This window comes from Leopardus geoffroyi, chromosome D3 (assembly GCF_018350155.1).
Source record: "Leopardus geoffroyi isolate Oge1 chromosome D3, O.geoffroyi_Oge1_pat1.0, whole genome shotgun sequence".
NCBI lineage: Eukaryota > Metazoa > Chordata > Mammalia > Carnivora > Felidae > Leopardus > Leopardus geoffroyi.
Genome location: NC_059339.1, coordinates 76,698,732 through 76,719,624, shown reverse-complemented (window position 1 = coordinate 76,719,624; position 20,893 = coordinate 76,698,732). Strand labels below are relative to the sequence as shown.

The following is a 20,893-nucleotide window of genomic DNA, read 5'->3' as shown; positions in this document are numbered from 1 at the left end:
AATCCCTTACTGGGCCAGCAACATCAATCACCCACCGAGGAGGGGTATGCACCCGCTGACAAGGCAGCTCTACCCTTTGGAGAGGAGCCCATGAATTCCAAGGCACCACCTATGACCTTGCCTTTATAACCAAGGTCTTTTACACAGCTCTTGGAATTTTAGGCCATCACACAAGAGGCCCTGAATCTTTTGCTTCCTGCCCACGATGGTGCGTTTGTACTTAGGTCTGCAAGGGCATATCAAACACTAGGGTCTGTCCTCAGAATCCTAAGGATTTAATGTTATTTACGTGAGGAGTCTGAAAGTTAGAACGGGCCTCCCGAGGTCCATGTCTAAATTGGGCAAACCACAAAATACATCTGAAGGCTCTCAGGTTCTTCCGTATTTTTCACAGTATGTAAATTTCAGAAGAGAAAAGGAGCCGGGAGAGTCCGGCTGCTCACTCACCAATAAGACCCCTCGCATGTGCGCAGATGATTTTCGAGGGAAAAAACTGAAAGGTGTTATCACTGTGTCTTGCACGAATCAGATACCAGAAGCTGCATGAAATCAAAGGCTAGAAGATAGATCCTGTGAACTGGAATGAAATCTTTAGGAGTCTAACAAAAGCCGAGGTGCTCGACCAAAAAATTCACGAGCACCTGCTCTCTCACGAGAAGTCACTAAAACACCTTGGTCGAAAAAGCCCATCCTGATTTTGCAAAACTGCTGAGCACAGAGCATTGAAATTGTTGTCCCATTCGCCCCCAGCATGGAGCCCAGTGCTGGAAATTCTGTTTCCCCTCTCCTTGGGTCTCTTTTCCACTACTCTTTAAGGGACAGGAATTCAGAGACGGGTCTCATTCCACCTTCGTCACCATTAGGCAAAAACAAAACAAAACAAAACACTTATCCTAGCGAGGACAAGCCCGTTTCTCAGGGAGAGATGAAAATAAGACCGCCTGGGTTTGCCTACTGCTCAACCTTTAGAGCGACCACGAGCGAGGATAGTTAGTCTGAGGCAACATTAATGGAGCGATGCTTGGCCCTCTCCATCTGGCAGACTCACATGTTCCATAACAAACAAGAATGTGTAAAGGCTAATCCTTTCGCACAGATTATTTACTTATCTTTGTCAGACTAAACAGTCTTTGTGGAGATCCATACGTTTTAGAGGAGGCAGGGCAGTGAGAAGGGGCAGGAGGGCAGGGTTGCCTCCACTGGGCAGAACATTCAAGATGGATTACGTTCGGGCTGCAGCCAGGTTGGAAAGGCATGGCCTCTTCCCCCAGCTATAAAAGTGTCCTTCAAAGATACTTGAATATCAGAGGAGTGATGAGAAAGGTCTTCATTTTTCAACCATTTTTCCCTCCTAAGGGAACACCGAACTATAACCTAAAGGAAGCAAGAATTCTGTCCTGTAACAAAGAGGTTAAGTTCATTGAGGTTATGCTCCATATGCGACTGGGACAGCCTGTGCAAGGGTTGTGTCTGTTTTCCCTAACAGCCAAGAACAGAGGTCTCGAGTAGCACATTACATCGTGCCATTCACCATATTTGTTTGGACTACCTGAGGCATCTGACAGAGACTTAGCTGACCCAGAGAAAGTCTCATTGGAAAACCCATTTGCTGAAGATTTTCCTCGTTCTTTTCCCCTGCTACTATTACAGCCAGTGTTGCATAAATTACTGACATCTACAATCAAGAAACAGCACAAAATAAGGAAAAATATTACCTAGAAAGTGTGAGAGAGTAAAACACAGGAATTTAGCAATATTATTGAAACTGAAGATGTTACTCTAACAAATTGCCAAAGATGTAAAAAAGGGAGCACTTCCTGAAGAGGCAGACATCTTAATGTTCTACACTGGAAACAAATTCTTACAAGGTTTCTGGAAAGCAACATGGCAGCAGGTATCCAGTACCAAGAGTTGACGCCTTTGATTCAACTTATTTCTAAGGATTAATCCCAAAGAAATAACCAGACATGCAAGCAAATACTGACATGCAAAAGATACTCACTACAGCATCATGTATGAAAAGAAATTAGAAGCAAACTTTCAGCCCAATAGGGAAGTGAATCAATAAATTATGGTGTAATCATGTGCTAGCATATGAAACCATGAAAATCATGTCTCAACGTTTTTAAAGTTTATTTATTTTGAGAGAGAAAGAGAGAGAGAGAGAGAGTGCGTGCACGCAAGACAGAAAGAGAGAATGAGGCGGGGGGGGGGGGGGCAGAACGAGAGGGAGTCAGAGGATCCGAAGCTGATCTGTGCTATCAGCACAGAGCCCGATGCTGGGCTTGAACTCACGAACCAGGAGATCATGACCTGAGTGGAAGTCAGACGCTTAACTGACTAAGCCACCCAGGCGCCCCTCAAATATTTTTAAATGGGAGAAAATAATCATAGTCTAGCACTAAGGAATAAGCAGGACCTAAAAACGTGGCTAATTCTACGTACACATACAAACAAAGTAATGGAGGGGTCCCTGGGTGGCTCAGTCGGCTGAGTGTCCGACTTCGGCTCAGGTCGTAATCTCAGGTTTGTGGGTTCAACCCCATGTCGGGCTCTGTGCTGACAGCTCAGAGCCTGGAGCTTGCTTGAGATTCCGTGTCTCTCTCTCTCTCTCTCCCTCTCTGCCCCTTCCCTGCTCGTGCTCGGTCTGTCTCTCAAAAATAAATGTTTAAAAAAAAAAAAAAAGTAATGGAGAAAACCATAGCTAAAGTTAATAGCTGTTCTCTCTAGATAAGTTTACGAATTATGCTGATTTTCTTCTTCATAGTTTTTTTCCTGAATTTTCCACTGTGAGCAAGTACTATTTTTATAAATGCAAAAAAGTTATGAAAATACCAATAACAGTTACACATATGCTTCAACCATAACAAACTCTTTGACGAGGCAGTGAAACCTGTAATTTCATTGCTAGTCTACATTTCAGTAAAAACCCAAAAGGGCTTCAGAAAAATTTTTTTTCTACCCAGAAAATTGCCTTAAATGGATGACTACTGAAGATTTTTGAAAGAATATGCATATACGTTCCAGTCTTTGAGACTTAATGAAAGGCATGAAAGGTACTTTGAAATACATCACGCGTTACCAGTAATGGCAATGACTTACTCTGTACGTTCTTTCAACAGATACAAGACAGCAGTGGGGCAGTTTAGAGACCAATGAATTCTTATGTTGGCTCAAGGCAGGTTAAGAGAGGCATTACAATTTTACGGCTTAGGCATATTCTGTGAAACTGCCGAAAAAGAATACGCTTTTCAATGCTTTAGTTGTGATTTTGTGGTCGGGAGCGATGAGGGACTTCACCCTATCCTACAACCTTTCCCATCTCCTAAGCCTTGAAATTGCTAGTCGGGACTGACTCTTGGTCCCATGCCATCTACAACCAGTCGCGGGGGGGGGGGGGGGGGGCGCGGGGGGTGTCTCAGATTGGGGTCCCCGAGAATCCTGAAAGCCTAGAAGGGTCGGGGGGGGGGTGTAACTGCAGGCCCAGCTGTCTACCTCTAACACATATATACATAATTTGTTGACATCTCTGTAGACATGGAACAGCTCCTGAAAACATTTCAAAGAGTTTGTTTAAAAAAAACACAAAACCAACTATTTAAAACCAATGTTTTCTTACGTTCTAAGAGTATAACTATTGTTCACTGCATATAGTCACCAGAAAAAAAGTTTCACCTATAAATTGTAAATTTTCATACAGTAGCCTTTGCCTCCAGCATACTCTATTATGTATTTTCCCCACATACAGGCAACTATCAAAGGTTAAGAAAACACTTCCTTCTAGTAAAGCTTTAACAGAGTGGAGAGCAGCTCACAAAGCCATAAAGGAGGGACAACAAAAACAGCTCCCTTTTCAGAACCTGTCTAGTAAATGATTTAATTCCTCAAATAGTCACTGAGTGTCCACCATATGCAAAGGACTATGCAATGGAGGAGGTCAAAGAAATGGGGGGCAGGGGAACAGAGACAAAGAGTCGCAGAGGAGATGGGCCCTCAAAGGTAGTCTACCCCTCCCCTCCACAGAAAACAAAGTCAGACAAGAAGGAAGGCACATATTGCAAATGCTGCCTTTATGAAGTTGGCCGTGCATATTAAGAACTCAAAGAAGTGGGGCGCCTGGGTGGCTCAGTTGGTTGGGTGTCCGACTTCAGCTCAGGTCATGATCTCATGGTTTGTGGGTTCGAGCCCCACATCAGGCTCTGTGCTGACAGCTCAGAACCTGGAGTCTGTTTCGGATTCTGTGTCTGTCTGTCTGTCTGTCTCTCTCTCTCTCTCTGCCCCTCCCTGGCTTGCACTGTCTCTCTCTCAAAAACAAACAAACATTAAAAAAAAAAAAAAAAAAAAAGAACTCAAAGAAGCTGTAAGTTTTTATGATTATTCTAAGACAATAAGAAATGCAGGGAATATCTTATGAACAGAGGTAATAACTTCCAGTATCATTTATCAAGTACTTCCTGGATGAATGGCATTGTATTTTGTGTCTTATGTATATACCATCTCTAATCCCTGAAACAGTCCTGGCAAGGAGGATGTTAGTAACCCCATTTCATGAATGAGGAGAAGATCTCCTAATATATATATATGTACATATGAAATGCTATGGAGCCATTAAGATGGTACTAATGAACTTGATTTAGTTGCCTGTGCTTTGTCTAAAAATAAAGTTAAAATTGTATATCATCACAACTATAAACGCAAATATAACTACTGCATTATAAATATGCCAAACTATAAAATAGTGTCTATTACTATATTAAGGAGACCATGAGACCATGAGGGATTTTTTTTCCTTCCTCTCATTTCTCCATAAAGTCCAAATAGCAGAGCTATGTTACTGTTCAGTTGGGATGCCGAGACTGGAGGTCACAGCCAGTCCCAGAGTGGCCACCGCCATCCCACCACCCCCACCCCCGCTCCAGAAATGGTCCCAAATGGCAGCAACTAGAAAATTCAAGTTAAAAATATGTGTGTGCCAATAAAGTAGGTATAGAGGCATTTACAGCTTTTACCTCAATCCCTGATTTAACAGCCACCTTCCTTTTCAAGCAACAGAGTAAAGACGTCTCAAAGGGCCTTGAAAGAAAGGTCTGGAACACAGTAAGTGGAGTAAAAGGGACTATCTTAATTCCCATAGTATCTATGCTCAGTGTCCTGTTGGCGAAGTCTGCTTCATCGTCATTGTACCAGCACGCGTCTTCCTGTGGGGCCCACGCCAGTGAAGCAATGTGTAATGACTAGGTCACAGCACCTTTGTATTATCTCTTTAGGAGGGTCTTAAAATCCACCCTGCCAAGGCCTCAACTGTTATTCCCCATGCACATCTAAGGGAGGGAGCAATTCAAATGTGCGCTTTTGAGAGACATTACCCATTTTCCCAACTGATGAGATAAGACTTCGCACAAGAATCTATCTTCTGAAAAAGTAATTCAGGAATGTGGGGGCACAGGCACCTACTCACATGCAGGGAGCATTCCGCAACCTAAGAGTGTTTGGAAAGTTGAGGGGGCTTACCGCCTAATGTAAGTGAATATCCCACAGTAAGCCATCTAGAGATCAAAAGATCTGCACTTCTCAGACTAGAAATGGACCAACAAAATGAAAACTCCTCTGACCGTCCTCAAGTAGTACAGTATTGTCTTTCTTCTTTTTTTTTTTTAATGTTTATTTATTTTGAGAGAGAGAGAGAAAGAGAGACAGGGAGCAGGGGAGGGGCAGGGAGGGATGGAGAGAATCACAAGCAGGCTCCCAGACAGCATGGAGCCCGACATGTGGCTCAATTCCATGAACCGCAAGATTATGACCTGAGCCGAAATCAAGAGTCAGACGCTCAACCAACTGAGCCACCCAGGCGCTCCGATGTTGTCTCTTGATAAGCAATGACATTATGAAAATCTTCAGCCAAACAAGACCATTATATCAAACATAATTACAATTACGTAATTTCATAATTTCAAGTGGCCGTGACAGTTCAGAGGTATTTTTAATCATTGTCTTCAACCTTTATAACTAGTCACGTTTGTAACCCCTCCAGGACTAGCCCAGCATAAAACAGTAGACAATAACCCAAACATACAGGGGCCCTAATTTTGAGGATCCGGGGTAACTGTAACCATAGAGTACGCACACTAAAAATACATAACTCGGGTTCACTTTGTATAAACTTTAAATACTCCTCAGATGCTCTGGCTGAATACAAAACTATGTAATGAATCATCTCCCCATTCCTCCCCTCCCCTGCCCCCAGCCCACGGTCTCAGATATGGTTCCATGAACAAAAATTCTATCTGGAAAACACATTTTTCTACCTGAGCACCCATTTTTAAAAACGCATGCGCACACGCAAAAAGCCCTACTACTGTTATTTAAGAGAGTATATGGTCTTTATCATTAAATTATCTGTGGCATTTAATTCATTTAAAAAAACCCAGGAGAATGTCCATGCGTAATAAACCCAGGTGATAGTATGGCCTCGCTATAAAAACACACTTTCAAATTTACCAGTGAAATTCTGTCATTATCAGTCTTCACCCATCTTAAAGATTTAAGTAGCTATTCTATGTATTTAACTGAGTAATCAGCATAACCCCAAAGCCTTATGTTTTCTTTTTTTTTTTTAATTTTTTTTTTCAACATTTATTTATTTTTGGGACAGAGAGAGACAGAGTATGAACGGGGGAGGGGCAGAGAGAGAGGGAGACACAGAATCGGAAACAGGCTCCAGGCTCTGAGCCATCAGCCCAGAGCCCGACGCGGGGCTCGAACTCACGGACCGCGAGATCGTGACCTGGCTGAAGCCGGACGCTTAACCGACTGCGCCACCCAGGCGCCCCAAGCCTTATGTTTTCAAAGACCAATTTATCTCTACCGTGCTTGTGTATTCACTGACCACACCGCTCCATAGAATTCATTCCTGCCTGCCAAAGTGTTATCAACTCTAAATGTTTATGTAAATAAATATACCTTTGTTTTGCACAAAGGGTAATGAGCTTCCAGAACTCCAAGGAAGAAAAATAGACAGGAATTCCAAGTAGTTCAGGCAGAAACTCTCTGGGCGGGGCAAACATGTTAATAACAGGTGCATAAATGGCTATCAAGAAAGAGTGCAATCCACCAGGCTCTCCCACGTAGCAACAGAGAGGAGAGCCATATCCTCTCCCCAGTACCTTCCTCCAGGCTCCCGCTGACAGAATCCTGAGCTGGCTGAAAATAGGCTTCAATCTTACAAGTCCTTTGGATCCTCAGTGATCGTGGGCCTAAATGCTAAATCATCCCCAAAGCAGTTCTTTGAAAACCATACAGTCCGACTCTTAGGATTTAAGCACCTTTTATAGTCTAGTAGAAATACAAATTCGCTCCATCTATCAACCGTCCAGGCCAGGGAAGGCAATCTATGTGGGGCACCACGTCACCACATAAGAACCCTTGGGGCACAGAGGATACCGCTCCGACAAAAAAAATTAGGAAGTTGGTGAGATTCATCAAGGAAACCTTCTGACATTCCGCACGTGTGCTGCCCATCCTGTCACAAGTTGGCTCCCCCTTGCCACACCCCCCCCCCCCCCCCCCGTCTACACTTCACCTTTGTCCAGGTACCTACTTCGATCTTGCTCTCACTTGGCAGTCCCTATACTCTGATGGTGTCTGCCCTCCGTAAATATTAACCAGAGCAACTGAGAATATGTACACATGCCCTGTCTGCCGTACGTGCACCATGAAGAAGCCTCAAAGGCAGATGGGTCTGTTCTCTAGCACACAGCATCACCACACTGGCTCTGACCTGGGGATTAGAAATTCCTAGAGCAGAGATTCTCAAACCATGGCGGCCTTCAGAATCACCCGGAGGGCTGACAAAAACACAGGCTGGTGGGCCCCCGTCCCTGAGTTTCCAATTCTGACCCAAGGCAGAACAGGACGATACTCTGCATCTCCAACAATTTGCTCATCTGGGCACCACACTTTGGGAACCACGGAGACTCCACTTTTCCTCTTTGTTTCTCCAGGATCCAGCAGCACAATGGGTCCATTCACCTCGCTTTTTCCCTTCCCACTATCCAATCACCCCTAGAGGGTGGGAAGAGGGTACAGCCTCACCTCTACTGGATGCCAAGGTCTTTGACACCCGACCGTGCCCTTGTTTACTGGGGTGTAGGAAGGGCAATCTACAAGGCCTACCTGTCATTTTCATTAACCAGCTAGTACTGCTTTTTGTTTATTTTAGAGCAAAGGTGAGTGGGTTCTTGCCTGTTTAAAAACACACCATTGTCTAATGAGAAAACAGTTACAAGTACCCTGGAATAACACAAGCCTGTCAGGCATTCTGTTCTAAAGGAAATAAGCCAGGGGAATCTGAGAGGTGATGCTTCGGTCAGCCTCTCTGGTCTTACATGAGGCAGGTAGGATGCGGACACCTGCTCATCTACTTCTCTCATGGTTCGAAAGAAAAATCAATCCAACTCAAACTTCAAATGAAGATTAAAGATACATTCTCTTTTTTTTTAATACATTAGTTCCCTTTACCCCCAAAGGTATCTAGTAGCCTTAAAACACAGGTGCACAGACACGGAACGGCACTGAAATCAGCCAGTGTGGGAGCAGACTTCCAGTGTCGTCGCTCTTCAGGAACACTGAGGTCAACTCCTTGGCTAATCCCACCTGCGTCTTTGTGCTCGTGAAGGGACACCGCTGGTCCAACAGAGGAACTTGGAACTCAAAGCCAAAGCAGAATCAACACTGAGCCGTGCCAACCTGGGAAAGACAGCCAATTCTCAAGTAGAGAACTACTCAGGGAGCTCGGCCTTTATTCACCAAACAGAGGAAAGGATACTTTTAATGAACTCGGAAGAGCGTTGGCTCCCACAGCACAGCTGGGCTATGCCTCTGCTGTCATGGTCACTGCATGCTTCGGGACACTGGGACTGAAGGGGACACACGGAGACAGGTGTTCAGCACCCCTCTGGCCGCCACAGAGATGGTCACGGCCGAGACCCCCCGTGGTCTCAGGAACAAAGGTCGGGCAGAGGGAGGTGTCGTGTGGACCGGTAAACCGAGGGTCTGCTGAGAGCAAGCCTCGGGCAAACAGGGAAGCGTGGGGGGAGAATGGGGACCCGAAGCCAGCTGCGTATTCTGCTCAATGGGTCCTAGGCACATAAACACTAACCGCTCTACCTCCCAGCATTTACTCTGTGCCCAGCACTTTCTGCATGATCTTTCCTTTAACCTACTTAGTAAGAGTATAGACTTCTCAGGGTGGGAGTGACCGCAGTCCCGGTCGTACCTCAGGAGCCAGCCCTAAGTGCAGCTCTCACTACAAGAATCTGTCTTCTTCTCGCACGCAAGACTCTCTGAGAAAAGGGGTTCCTCCCTCCCTTGAGGTTAGCAGGAGACGTGGAAGCTTCTGAAGTCTCAACAAGCAGCCCCAAGAGTGGTGCCCCTTCAGTGACATAGCTGCCAGGGATGGGGAGCACCAGGAAAGCCCTGAGGCTGAGGTCTTGAACTTGGCACACACCTGAACACAGAAAGAAGGGAATAGGTCATCTTGAACTATTCATCGTGCCCCACCCCCACTCCCACGACAAAAGACAGGTAAGTTGAAGTATCCCAGTATCTCGGAATGCGACCTTATTATGAAAGAGGGTCTTGGAGCACCTGGCTGGCTCCATCGGTTAAGCGTCCGACTTCAACTCAGGTCGTGATCTTGCGGTTTGTGAGTTCGAGCCCCGCATCGGGCTCTGTGCTGACAGCTCAGACCTGGAGCCTGCTTCGGATTCTGTGTCTCCCTCCCTCTCTGCCCCTCCCCTGCTCGTGCTCTGTCTCTCTCAAAAAAGGAATAAAATGAAAAAATTAAAAAGGGCCTTTATAGAAGTAATCCAGTTAATATGAGGTCATCAGGGTGGATCCTAATCCAACAGAATAGAGTCCTAGTTAAGAGAAAATTTGCACAGATGTGCACGTAGCAAGACGATGTGAAGACACACAGGGACAGAGGGACGCAGCTACAGGCTGAGACATACTGAAGATCACCAGCCAACTCCAGAACAGAACGGAGGCACGGAAGGTTCCCCCAGAGCCCCCAGAGGGAGCACGGCTCTGCTGACACCCGGATTTCTGGCTTGCAGCCTCCAGGACTGTGAGACAATGCATGTCTAGGTTTTAAGCCACCCAGTCTGTGGTTCTTTATTACAGCCCTAGGAAGTCACCACTCCCTTAAAGCCGGTCTTTATCAACAACACTTGGAGCCGAATGTGTTCTAGAATGCTTACTCCTTTCTCATTTTAGAAAGATGACTCTATTTGAATTCTGACCGAACGTTCCCAGGAGGGGCTTGGGGCAAGCCCCACAATCAAATGTTAGATCTGTGCAGTATGTATGAATAGTTCTATCGAGTGTTCTACATAAATACCAGAAACGCTCAAATCTGCCCAGGTCCGGTGTTGTCATCAAGTGAGTTTCCTACAAACTGACAAAAATGTTCCAAGTTGCCAGGGCTTTTTGGATTTTGGAATTGCAGGTAAGAGATTACGGGCCTGGGGCGCCTGGGCGGCTCTGTCAGTTGAGCATCCGACTTCGGCTCAGGTCATGATCTCGCTGCTCTGAGTTCGAGCCCTGGGTCGGGCTCTGTGCTGACCGCTCAGAGCCTGGAGCCTGCTTCCGACTCAGTGTCTCCCTCTCTCTCTGTCTTCCTCCACTTGCGCTCTCTCGATCTCTCACACAAACATAATTTTTAAAAATTTAAAAATAAAAAAGATTACGGGCCTGTACCAAGTTGTAGAACATTTAAAATACATGCCCTTTAAAAAAATTTTTTTTAATGGTTTATTTATTTTTGAGGGAAAGAGAGTACAAGCAGGGGAGGGACAGAGAAAGTGGGAGACAGAATCCGAAGCAGCTCCAGGCTCTGAGCCATCAGCCCAGAGCCCGACGCGGGGCTCGAACTCGCGGACCGCGAGATCGTGACCTGAGCCAAAGTTGGGCGTTCAACCGACTGAGCCACCCAGGCGCCCCAAAAATATGTGGACTTTTAATGCCACCCTGCCAATCACGTTCAGACTGCTCACCAAAACACAGCTGGCTGTGAAATCCTGCAATTCAAGGAAACAAAAGTATGCCCTCAACTCTTAAATAATAATAATAATCTGCAAAGTCATTTTTAAAAAGTTTTATCTCCAAGGCTAGTACGCATGTAAACAAACTACTAGACATTTGGCCTGTCCATTATGCTGAGTTCTGCACTGTTATCACCACACGGCCTTTCAAAGAGTTTGAAAAGAGAGGCAAAACAATGATGCTTCATGGTATTATCACAGGAAGAAAAAACAAGTATCAATAGAAAGAGGGCCAGATGATGATAACGCCTCATGCCCCCCAACGCTAGCAAGAGAGAGGAGTGTGACACAGCACACGGTTTAGTCCCCCGGTTATGCAATAAATATATAGCCGATACTCACACTTGGACCTCCTGGGCCCATGTGTTGTCAAGAAGAAAGGGAGTTTATAGAAGAAACGACGCTTTCCCGGTGTTCAGACATCTTAAAATCCTCCCTTAAGTCACTGTGTCAGAGGAGACTGGATATCGAAGGACTTCTAAAGAGAGCCTAGGGTACGTCCTAGAACTGTTAATAGGTATTGGTCCTACCTACACCACCATATGTCACAGAGGTGTGTGTTTGAGCTTAACGGTTTATACCTCTAGATGACTTTGTCGTACAGATGTTTCCCCTTGTCCCTGGGACCCTGAAGTCGGGTTAAATAATCATGGGGGGGGGAGAGCACACGGAACAAAGCGCACCTCTCCCATGAGAACTGTGGTAGTCGGACCTCTATGACGCTCAGATAGGACATGGGATCCTTGTTTTACTTTATGCTTAAGAATTTCTATCAGGCGGTATACGTGCAGCATCTAATGAAACCACTTGTCCCCACCATCCATACCTGTTTGATTCCCTAAACAGGCCGATCTACTATCTTCAAAGTTTTCAGCCCCCTTACCCTTGGAGCACGCTCACTTACGGGGGACCACGCGTTCTCCCCTCCAAGGGAAACCCAGGTAGTCAGCACTGCCTCTCCCTCCTCTTCCCAGAACAAACCACCCTAGACCAACCAGCCTCTCCATGCTCTACGTTCCTGCAATCGTGCCTGTTTAGACCTTCGCCACTGAAATACGTGGCCTTTCTGTATTGTTTGTCCTTTCTCAAGTGTGCCTTAATTCTCTTACACTATTTGCACTTCTCGCTTAAGACCACTACCTACATCTTAGGCTTGTCTGCATTTTCCACCTGACGTCCCACAGAACAAATCCCTCAGTAAATAGTTCTTGGTCGCTTGACTGCCTACCCCCTCGTTATTGAGAGGCTCACTTCGTCCCAGGGTCACACACTTGCAAACACGGTCTTGCCTGAGTTGCCAAAACATGGGTTTCTCAGTTTGTCTCATACTTGATAATGATTAACTACATACAGAATGTAGTTTCCATGTAAATCTCCTTTTCTTTCCTTTCTTCCCTTTTTCACGATGTGGGAGCCACGAGGTCATTCCCTAGAGTGCCCTCAGTTAGAGGCTCAAACACATTCAAAGAAACAACAAAATGGAGGGGAAAAAGTTTCAGTCAACCTCATTTCAGCAATCGTGTTAACCGATAGCAAAAACGAACATCATGAGCGACTTTGATGAACTAAACATATAAACGTCTAACAACTAACTTACAGCACCAACACACACTTGTAAGAAAAACTTAAATATTGAAATCTAAGAGGACACAGAAATACCAATGTTTGAGGACTAAGTTAGGGAGAAATAACAAACGAGTTAACTCCAGAAACCTTGATTAGATTGCTGACAATTACTTATCAACTGGAAAGGGAGGTATTAAGAAATGTGTCACTAGTTCCCCACATGCCATTATAAGTTTTTATTCCAATTGTGTCATTTTTCATGCCTTTGTAGTGTGTCGCTGATTTTTACCCAATCCTAAAAAGGTTTGCTTTTTGAAACAGAGATGTGTACTGGGGTGCCTGGGTGGCTCGGTCGGTTGGGTTTCCGACTTTGGCTCAGGTCATGATCACATGGTTCGTGAGTTCAAGCCCTGTATCAGGCTCTGTGCTGACAGCTCAGCACAGATTTAATTAAAAAAAAAAAAAAAAAAAATTTAAAAAAGAAATGAAGATGTGTAAGACTCCATATAGATGAGAATATCCACACACCAAACTGCCCTTACAAAAGGCACGTGTTGAGAAAACATTCATTGCAATTTACCTCAAATTTTTATGCAGCTGATGTGGGACTGAGATACCATGAAACCACGATCACACGAAAATAAAATCCAGTATATGCCACTTGTGGATGTAGCAGGTGTCGCCACAAAACAAGACCCGATCTGTCCCTTCACTGAGTCACTAGGGGACAAAGTATGCGAGGTTACCCCTAGCAAGGTGAACACACATATGACTTCCCCATTCTGCAGGAATAATATTCAGGAACTGTATTGAAAAAAGCAGTTGGAAACCTTGGCAATTAACGTAAAGATAACAGCATGACTCCGTGTAAGTGAACACAAAACCCTAGCCAGACACATGCAATCTAAATTTGAGAAACGGACTGTGTGGGGATAACTATGTATTGTAGCCAAATACCAATTATTAGCCACTAATTAGATTTATGCTCTGTATTCTGTAGTCCATAATTTTTGAGGACCTAAGGCTTGAGCAGTAGGCAAACAAATGACGAAATCTTCTGGCCATCCAAGCTCAGTGATTAAAAACACCTCCAGGATGAAATTCACTGCAAGCCCCAACCTCCTCTCCTCATCTTGTTAATGCAGCCAAATATTAACTCCACCACCCAAGTCCAACTCGTAGCAATCACCCAGCCTGAATCCGTTCTTTGCAACCTACAAGGCGAAGTCCGGAGAATGCGCGGTCTGCCTGGCTCTGGTGCCTGCCTGTGCGATGCCATCACCCATGTGCCTTACACACTTGGCCAAGGGGGACGATTTTTAGTTCTCCAAACATACCATGTTTTCCCCTCTGCCAGAAATGCCCTGCGCTCACCTTGCCTGCACGTGACCCTTATTCAACCTTAAAGGTCAGCTCAACTGTCTCTGAGAACACTGCCTAACCCCAAACCCCACTCCTGTCCGGAGAAGTCAATCAGTATAGCAATCATTTACTTACATGTCCGTTTTTGCTACTGGTCTGGAAAATCCTTTCTAACAAGCCATCCACGTCTTGGTCACTTGTGTACAGAACATTCCAGTTACACATAGGTCTGCAGTAAGTAATTGCTTCATAGGGTATCATGATGGCCCAAGAGCAGGTTAGGCATATGAGGTACTTAGGATAAATCTCAAGCTATCTGGTAGGCAGATCCTGGAAGATATCCATGACCATATCGTGGAACATGAAAAGCTCACAGGCTGAGCAACAGCTATCTCTAGCATTCTAAAGTCAAAGACTGCTAAAATAGGAATAAACTGGATGGAGGCAAAACAGCCTCATTTGCAATTCCTTGGTTATTTTTCTTAAGTCATGACTGAAAACAAAGAAATTCACTGGTAATGGAGAGGCCGAAAGTGAAGGATAATCTGCTCTTAGGGAGTTTGAACAAGAGGTAATTAATAAAGGATTAAGGCGAAGCAAAGCCACACTGGAACACGTAACTGCAGCACGCTGAACAATGAAAACCAGAGTGGCAATTAGATAGGAAACACCCTCAATGGGTAAAAACATTTGCTTCATCAGTGAGGAGCTGTGCGGAGCGTCACAGAGCTATTCCTCTGTGGATATACCTCTCTGTGCAACAGAAGCTGGGAGGCTCAACTCTGACCCTTAGCAAAAAACATGTAAGAAAGTCTCCCATTAGACTCTCCTCTTGAAGGAATGAGAGCCACCCAGCGAACCCCGTTACGCTAATGCAGGAAGGTGGGGCGAGATGACCTACAGACAACTCACTTCAAAGTATCAACAGCTCAGAAGAAACCACAGCCTCTAACAGACCAAAGTCAGGACTGGGAAAAGCCCATGGGGAGGCTCCTTTCACAGACCCTCCCCATTCCTTCATTCAACCAATTTTCACTGAACACCGACCATATCTCTGGCACTGGTCTAGGCACCTCAGAGACCCCAGGGAAGAAACACTTAGAGTTCCCTCCCTCTGTGGAATTTACACTCAGGCAGGTGGAGATAGTTGGTAAATACAATAAAAAATACAATAGGGGCGCCTGGGTGGCTCAGTCGGTTAAGCCTCCGACTTCGGCTCAGGTCATGATCTCGTGGTCTGTGAGTTCGAGCCCCACGTGGGGCTCTGTGCTGACAGCTCAGAGCCTGGAGCCTGCTTCGGATTCCGTGTCTCCCCCTCTCTCTGCCCCTCCCCTGCTCATGCTCGGTCTCTGTCTCAAAAATAAATAAAAACATTAAAAAAATTTTTTAATAAAAAATACAATAAAATAAGTAAATTAAAAAATAAAATAAAGTGAAAGGAAATGAAACGAAACAAAACAAAATAAAATAAAATAAAGTAAAATAAAATAATAGCAAAGAAGAACGTGGCAGAAGATAACACACTTCAGAGAAAGGACTGATGCTGGGGCCTTTCGGAAAAGGTGATTTTGATTGAACGGCCACTTGAAGGAAATGACAAATCGTTAACTGGAGGTGGCAGGGCAGACCCTCACAGAAATCGAACAGTTGTACACTTGACAAAGATAGGGTAACACAGCAACGCAATGAAGGGCGTGAGCTCAGCAGGAGGGCACAGCCGGCCACCTTCCAGTTCTGCCACTTGCAACTGGAAATCATTAGATGCCACGGTCTCTAGCAGCTAACATCCGTCAGTGGCCAGGCTTCCACATCCCCTGCCCTTAGCTCTTGGTCAGCTGCTGTCGTCCTCATTAGCGTGCAGACCGTGCAGACTGCAGGAGGTCCCCCGGGCTTCCCCTCCAAGCACAGCACAGGAACTCACACAGCCCGGAAACCGGAGCAACTCGGGACGTGTTGCCTCATGCTCCACGATGCTGGCTTATGAACTTCGGAAGTATGGACCACGCTTGGCAAGTGCCCTGCTCTGCACGTGGTCACATTCCTCTTCCCTCTCAGTATTTGGCCTCAAGTTTGCAAACGGTGACAGCTTACAAGGTTTGGTTCCCTAAGTCGCTATCATAAATCCCGACTTGAGAAAAAAAAAAAAAAAGTTATTGGAGGTCACCTAACAACTCCACTTGGCAAATGACAAAACCTGTGTCGTGTCAATGATACAGCAAGCCACGAGTTCAACCTAGGCAACCTAGGCTGCCACATCTGTTATAAGAATAATTCATTCTTAAGGCTATTCCACAGATGTGGGTGTCCCTCATTTCCAATCAGACCAGATGATACTTAAATATGTTTGACGGGTGGAAATCTTTTTCCAGGAAGTATCTGTTCACTTTGCTCTAAGATGAATGACTGCTTACTCTTCTAGGCACAATAATGTATACTTTTCCACGCAAAGGACGTCTTAAAGGACTTTTAAAGGAACCACTACCCTAGAGCTGGCCACAGCTTCCACACTCACCCAAACGAGACCTACTAGAAAGCGTCAGGAGCTCCCATGCAAAAGAAAAACAGATCACCCATCCGTATAATGGTCACTCCCTCCTCCTGATTTCATTTCTTTAAATACACTCACACTGCCTCCAATGACAGGGTCTGTTCACCTGGTTTTGGGTCTCCCCCACCAGGCGGTAGGTCTCCAAGGGCAGTGGAAGGGCCAGGTGACTGACCGTATAGGGCTGTGCAGCCTGCCCAGCACCTAGAACCAGAGCATCCCCTCAGGTGCTCAGGGCGTATTTGTTGAGTAAATAAGTTTCACCTAAGCCCCGGGAGGCCATTCAGACTTTTAACTGGCGCAGGCTCAACTCGGGAACATTTCATTTTGTTCTCTGCCCACACATCTCCCCTCCCTTAGAAAAAAAGCAGCAGAGCCAAATATAGATGTGCCCAAGCACAACAAAAGGGCAATTCAATGATGACGCAGGTAGCACCTAGGATTAGCCCAGGGCCTGCTGCTCGGGGCAGGTGACAGGTGACAGGTGACAGGTGATGAGGCCGGAGGCTCCTGCCCAGGGAGGGGAGGGGGCTGCAGGCTCGGAATCTCACTGCTGAGTCTGTGGGTCTCATTCCTCAACAGGTTACTGACAAAGCGAGATGCTGGCTTTGTCATCAACACTCCCCCATCCTACGTCATGCTAAGAATCAAATTTAAATAGCAGTATCCCTGCAGAAGGAGTGATCTGTCATCTGGGAGTTGCAGCTCCTTGGCAGGTGACAGGGCCTCCGCGCCTCATCGTGTTCCCTCTCCCTCTCTCTGACACGCACACCTCTCTGCTTTACATAACCTTTCTAGCCATTGAGCTCTTCTTTTTCTTCGGGAACAGAGTTCCACTGGCACACGCCGATGAAAACTCCTCTACCTTTCGTACGTGGCTTCCCAACAGTGAACAAAGAATTGAAGAGAAATTTTTTTTTTTTTAAACCAGCTAACATGATTAGGAGACGTGTCTTCCTGGTCTCATTAATCTTACAGATCAATTAAGTCTTAATCGTCTTTGATTGCCATCTTCACTCAGCCCAGGGCATAACGGCTGTTAAAGTCTATTTATAAAATACATCAAGTGAAAACAATAATGGGGGTGGGAACGAACCTTGAAAAAGTGTTAACGCAGCAAAAACTGCCAACTGTAGGGCGGAAAAAGAAGTACCTCTCAGTATGTAGCACAAAGACACTTAGTAAGTATTTGGTAACTGACAGACTGAAAGAATACGAGAAACCATTTTAAGGTAACGAACAAGACATTACACCTGTGCTAAACGGCCATGTCAGAGTTCAAATAGTCACACAAATAGACCAGACGCGACAGTGTCCAAAGAGAACACACCTCTTTCAGATACACCGCTTGCCGATGAACACAGATACAAACCTCAACACAAAAGGGCAACAAGGGAGAAGAATATATTAAAATACCTTGAGGCCACCACCCCATTCCCTTTAATGAAGCTAGAAATCTCACAGAGTCGCTTAGCATGGCAGATCTTGGCCAGAATGAACTCCTGGACCTTGTTAATGGAGCCGAGGGTTCAAACCCCCGCACTGGCACATGCTCCTGCAGATCACAACGCCGGGACTCCACATGGCCTCTGCTGCAGAATCTATGCCCAAACGCCCCAATAATGTGACGGGGTTTCCAGGCACTGGCCTGAGTCACAGGTGGTTTACCTGCATGTGATCCCTTGCCTACAGCAGGCCCCGTGAGTAACAGTGACATGAGCAGGACGGCCCACGTCACTGCAAGTGGCGCTCTCGTACGTACTCCTAGGAAGCTCCGTCCACCCAACTCAGATCTCTCATCTGCATTTCCACCTAGTGTGAAATGACACTGTTAACTGCCTCTGGGATGTGATGGTATGTCACAGGTCTCATGGGCCGTTCCAAAAATGTCCATGGAGGCCTCTGTGCTCTAGAAGAAAATCAGTCCTTTGTTTTCGGGGATGATGCCCGTCAGGCATTGGTTTTTATTTTACTTTTTTTAAAGTCAAGTACCATTAACACACATTATATTAGTTTCAGGTGTATGACATAATGATTCAACAATTCTATACATTACTCAGGGCTCATCACAGTAAGTGTCCTCTCAGGAGGTGGAATTTGCACTTTTCTCCCAGCAGCTACCTCTGAGATGAATAAGGAACGCATAAGTCCCAGCTGAGAGCGCACACAGCCCGTGGTTACCTGAAAAGATCTTACGATTATTTGGGCTGATCCAGTTTTGGCAACAACAGCAGGGCAGGGCGAGTTTTCTAAAAGATCCAGAACCTCCGGCTTTTGCAGGAGTCGGAAATAAAGTCCCCTTTGATTTCAGGGGGGCAGCTAGCTGGCAGTCTCCCCCAGGCCCGACCTGGTGGGCAGGTGGGCAGGATCGCATAGGGAGCTACCTGTGCTCCCGAGAAAACCAGGCCAAGCACACAGGGAGCGCAAATATTTACAGGAGGTCAAGGTGTGCCAAGTGACTCTCTTTGGAATTCTGAGCCACTGAGAACATAGTTAAGGTATATTCTGGAAACACCTGAGAATGTGTGCTGCCGCCATCGCCCCAAAGGTGAATGACCTCAGAAGTCTCTGGGATCCCAGGGGTGAGATTAGCTGGCTAGCTCGGAGCTGACATACAGAATCGGGCATCCTCTACATTGCTAGGACATTAAATCATTGCTAGCTAACCCAAAACACCCGAGGAGGGAAATCACGAGGAAGGAAAAGATTTCGGCCAAGGTGGAGGAAATTACATGTAAATGACCTGAAAGTTGATTTGGACAAGCCCCGCAGAGCACAGATGAGAATGCCCGGAATTAAGTTCAGACATAGTCGAAACAACCTCACCCCCCTGCCCCCAATCCCAACACAACTGCCATAATTACAAAAGCCTCTGGTTTTTGTCTTTTTAAATATTTATTTATTTTGGGGAGAGCGCAAGTGAGGGAGGGGCAGAGAGAGGGGGGGGCGGAGGATCCAAAGTGAGCTCTGGGCTGACAGGCTGACAGCAGGGAGCCTGACCTGGGGGCTTGAACTTACAAACTGCGAGATCATGACCTGAGCTGAAGTCGGACACTCAACTGACTGAGTCACCCAGATGCCCCACAAGAGCCTCTGTTTCATCAACTATGTCTAAGATGTGGTCAAGAAGTCTGCAGGGTTCCCCACCATACCAACCACTTCACGATAAAATGTTTATACTCCTCCAGCAGCAAATTCCTATCATTCCATTCCTGCCTTCATTTTGCTTCTTCTATTCCATACTGACAAAACAGCGTCCTAAACATATTGTCTTAAATCAACATTCAGTGGCAAGACCAAAAAAAAAAAAAAAAAAAAAAAAAAAAAAAGTAACATCTGTGAAAATCATTCCCCTTTTCTCCTAATTAAATAAAGCATTTCCCACCCCCCTCCTGATCTGACAAGCTTACTCACATTCCTTTGGGAATTAGAGTTCACCTTGTCCTCCCCAAGATCATTGAAAGGAGGGAGCGCAATACCACACAGCTTCTTTAATTTCCCTTTTCTAGTCTGGCTGCTTGTTCTCATTTGTCTGATTGGAAATCTAACTCAAACACCTGCGGACCACAGACTTCTCGATGCGAAATGAAGTATTTTATTAAAGAGTAACTCCCGATTTGACTGTTGGCTTTGCCATTTCTCATCATTGACCCATTTTTACTGAATTGTCTTAAAATTCCATCCATCTTACCATTTAACATGAGGAATGTTTGTTTGAAAGTACCCTGGCTCATTAATAGAAAGGTGTGGCCTGCACACTGATACACACTAACTAGTTCGCTAACAGTTTATGAATCACCATCAAATGAGACAGTAAAGAAACAGAAAAATCACGTGTTACTCATGAAGTATATTCGTACGTATGAGTGGTAAGGGTGGGGAAAAGGAAAGCAAAACCCAAAGGAAGCAGTTGAATATGGGCTTTAGTTTTTGTTCTTAACCAACCATCGTCATAATCATCATCATTAATGCATTCAGAATAAGTTATGAAAGCCAAAAATAAGGGGGAGAAAGATTTATCTCACTACTGACAATTCAGATAAAACCATACATCATTCTCAAGCCAACCATTTCCAATCTAAGATGTTATTTCATCTGAAGCCAAGTACAGCTGGGGTCTCCTTCCTCTCCAGTGAGATTTCTAAGTCAGAAAGAGAGAGAGAGAGACCCAAAACAGAACAAGAACACCTGTTTCTTCCTAAAACATGGACTTCCGAACCAGAGAACATTCACAGAACCTGAGTGGTCTACATTTTCTATTATTTTTTCAAAAAGAAAACAAAGGCATCCGTCGTGCATTCGTTTTGAGAGTAAAAAG

The 20,893-nt window shown here is 45.4% G+C and overlaps 1 protein-coding gene across 5 annotated transcripts in view; it reads right to left on the bottom strand.

The window, feature by feature from the left end:
* NEDD4L (NEDD4 like E3 ubiquitin protein ligase) overlaps nt 1-20,893 on the bottom strand; it is a 343,481-nt gene that overhangs the window by 160,043 nt on the left and 162,545 nt on the right. The window lies entirely within an intron of this gene.